This window comes from Rousettus aegyptiacus, unplaced genomic scaffold (genome assembly GCF_014176215.1).
Source record: "Rousettus aegyptiacus isolate mRouAeg1 unplaced genomic scaffold, mRouAeg1.p scaffold_m13_p_13, whole genome shotgun sequence".
NCBI classification, from domain to species: domain Eukaryota; kingdom Metazoa; phylum Chordata; class Mammalia; order Chiroptera; family Pteropodidae; genus Rousettus; species Rousettus aegyptiacus.
This window is the reverse complement of record NW_023416288.1, coordinates 32648907-32652662: the sequence shown is the minus strand read 5'-3', so window position 1 is coordinate 32652662 and position 3756 is coordinate 32648907.

The window sequence follows — 3756 nt, the reverse complement described above, 5'->3', positions numbered from 1 at the left end:
GAACCATGTGCAGTGGGCAGAAGTCATCCAGACAAAGAAGAAAGGTAGAAACAGACCTTCTGTAATTTAATATGCTCTCAACCCAGCTGGCAAGCTTTGAAGAAATGGCTGGAGGTTTTTAAGGCTCTGTCAAGTAGTATTTCAGAAAACTAAGAGACACTATGTGAAACAATCTCAAATCAGACATTATCAAGTCACTCTTATGACAATCTCAGGCTTCTTTAAAACATTATCAAATGATCCATTTGTAAAACCTAAAGCAATTACAAGGAGCAAAATAATAGACCAAGAACGTAGTCTTGAATCCCACTTTGTCTAACCTGTAGAAAGTGGAAAATGATAGAAATTATTTGGCCCCAGAAAGTCTTTAACTCAAGTCTTGCAATAAAATCTTGGTACTAGATCTTATGATGACCGAACTGCTGTAGGTGAGTTGATAGTGCCCTGAATCCCAAGGTGGATACAAAAAAATGACCTCGAGGGTAGGCTAAGATTTTATTCACCCTGGAGAATATGCATTCAGTTGATCCCTACCTTTCCTTTATTCCAAAATCAAATGTGGGACACATTTTCCCAGGGACAAGATCAGGGGAATAAAGGGGAATTTATTTAAGCCAAGATCAGGAGAATAGCTGCTAACACACGGTGATCAAAAGCAGACTCTGGAGACAGACCCTTCTGTGTGAGAATCTCCACTATGCAGACGATGAGATCAGTGACCAGAGCCTGTTTCCAGCTTCTCTGCACCATAGTCCCTCAGATATGAAATGGGGGTAATAGAAATTACCTCACAAAAATTTGAAGATTAAATGAGATACTGAACGTGAAGAGTACAGCGTAGGACATAACCCTTAGTAGATACTCAATAACTGTTATTATCATTAACAATCCCATGACATGGGGAGCATTATTAAAAACAAATTTTCCAAATCCTTCCTGCTCTAAATTCTCCCTCCTGGACAACATTCCGGTTTGAGATAGTTTAAATATACAAGGCATAGAGCTTCCTGTGGCCCTTCTTACCTGGCTGAAGTCCCCTTTCTGTGCCCTCCCCCTTTAACTGTCACTCAAAGCTTTCAGACTGAAACTCCCAGTTCAGATTTGATGAAAGAGTAAATGGGATTTTTTCCTTCCATTTCAAACTGATTAAGATGAACAAGCAAAAAACAAAACACAAAAAACCCACACACACATTTATCTCAAAATTGAGCATCACCTAATGTTATGTGTAAATGCCCAAACACCGATGATTCAAAATAGTTCCTTTCCTCAAGCCCTGATATTGTATCTACTTTATCACCCTCCCACCTGAAGACTCCTCAGAACCATGGTTTATTTCTCTGCCTAAAAAAATTAGTAGACATTAAAGAAAGTGTGAGTGGGTGGATAAATTAAGCACCTGAGAAAATTAAATGAAAAATAATGGTTTATTCAAATGAATGATGCTGCTAACTAACACTTAGAAGCAATGGGAAGTTACATTTGACCTACTCACCGGAGGTCCTAAACTCATTCTGGAAAGGTGTTTGAAAGATACTGGCATTGGTAAAATCCAAAAAAAATGTAACGTTTAAAAAATCTTTGTGGTTTAATTTCCTTACTTAAATACATACTAGTATGACTGATTCATTTTAAGTCAAAAGCTATAAATTGACAAATTTGACCTAATTAAGCACAATTGTGACTGCTAACCAATCCCCTCCCAGCTCTCTAACCAAATTATGAATTGGCCACTACACATTTTATTCCCAATCTTTTCCCTACTCTGCAAAATGCTTCTGGCCTGGAGCTTGTAACACAAAACAAGGTCTGAAGATGATCATCTATTTTGTATTTTCTCTGTCTTTATAACTCTATACCAGTAGAGATATTTCACCAGTTTGTCTCCCCTAAATAGGTATTAATTACTTTATTAGGTAACCTCTAGTATCTAAATAAGGACCTCATGGAATACTGGAATGAGGACAGGCTTTAAACTCGTCCCACTCCTAGGTCTAAATCTTTTATCTACAATCGAAATGCCTAAAAAAAATTTTTAATGCCTAAAAGTTGGGTGAAAGATATATCAACTGTAATATAGCCCCACAATGGAATAATTGTGAAAGGTATGTACTTATCGACTTAGAAAGAAGTCCATGATATATTGTACAAAAAGAATGTATACTATAATTTATAAAAATATAAAGACATAGATAAACAAAGTAAGAAGTGTAGAATGGTTTAGCAACTCATTTTAACCAATATTTATCAGGCACCTATGATGTGCCAGACACAGTTGTATATGCCCAGGTTTTATCAGTGAACAAAATGAAGTCTTTGCCTTCACAGAGCTTAGATTCTAAGAAGCATCAGGAAAAAACATTAATATATAATTTAATATTAGGTATATCATAACTATGAAGAAAAATTAAAAGGACAATAGTAATAATATCGAAGGCATGCTACATTTTAGGCAAGTAATCAGATAATTTCCCTCAAGAAGTAACATTTGAGCACCTGCAAAGGAGGCAGGGAACCATGAAGATATCTGAGAATGAGAATTGCAAAGAGAGAAGTAGCAAGTTTGCAGTTGCTGAGGTAAAAATATGTTTCCTTGAAAGAGAAAGTTAATATTGCTGAAGAGGAATTGAGGAGGGGTGTGGTTAAGAAATGACGTTAGGAAGCTATCAAATTAGGGCTTCTGAAGCCACAGTGAACACCGGATTTTAACTGGAAATGAGAAGTTAATGGAGAGTGTGGGCAGGGGAAATCAGATTCACATTTACATACTAAAATGTCAGCAGCAGCCTAAGTAGAAAAATTTCTAATTTTCCCTCACATTTTGCTTTTCTGTATTTATTCTTGCTTTCGCATTCCTACCCCCGCCCCCTCTAGCTCTCAAGCTCTCTCAAAAGATGAACCCTACCATTCTCCCAACCAAAAGTTGTTAAAATCATTCGAGGGCTCTCAAGTATTTCAAACATGATTCAAATTAATGCCTTTATCTGTCTGTTTTTTGTCTGTCCTCTTGTCAGGTAAACACTTCCAAAAAAAAAAAAAAAAAGGAAAACAATGTAACTACATTGATTGCTATTCAGCTCAAAGTGGTTAAAAACAGAACATTGTTTGCAATTAAACCAAATGTGCAGGTCAGTGGTTCCCATACAAGCTATTAACATTTTAGGCTTCTGAGACATAAATGAAGTGAGACAGGTTCTATAAATACATTAAAAAGGAAGAATATGGTGTCCTGAAAAAGGCAGACGTGAGCCTCTACAGTCTACTTAACCCACAGTCAAAATCCTAAGTGTTTCTTGAAAGACCAATGACATCCGAGTTATCATTAATTTTGTGAAATAATGTTTAAATTACCTTTTTACCTGTATCGTGCTTAAAGTAAAACCCAAACATACTCTGAAATGAATTTGAAAGTTTATAGTACCTTTAATGACATCCGTCCTCTGTGCTAATGTCCCAATTAACCACGATTAACTGAAGATATAAACACCAAGGCATGACTTGTAAAAACTCAACTGTAAACTTCAGCTTGAGGGCGCAAACCTAGGAAACCACCTCCAATCACAACCCCCAGACTTGTTCCCATCCATCCCAGGACGCGGCCTTTCCTATCCTTAACAAGGCAACCTGCCATTTTTCTCCTTTGAAAAAATTATCTGGAGTTGATAGAACAGAACCCTAAAATATCTAACATTCCTTTATTCATTAACTTTTTATTAAATGCACAACCACCATTAAAGAAAAAACTTATGATAGCAC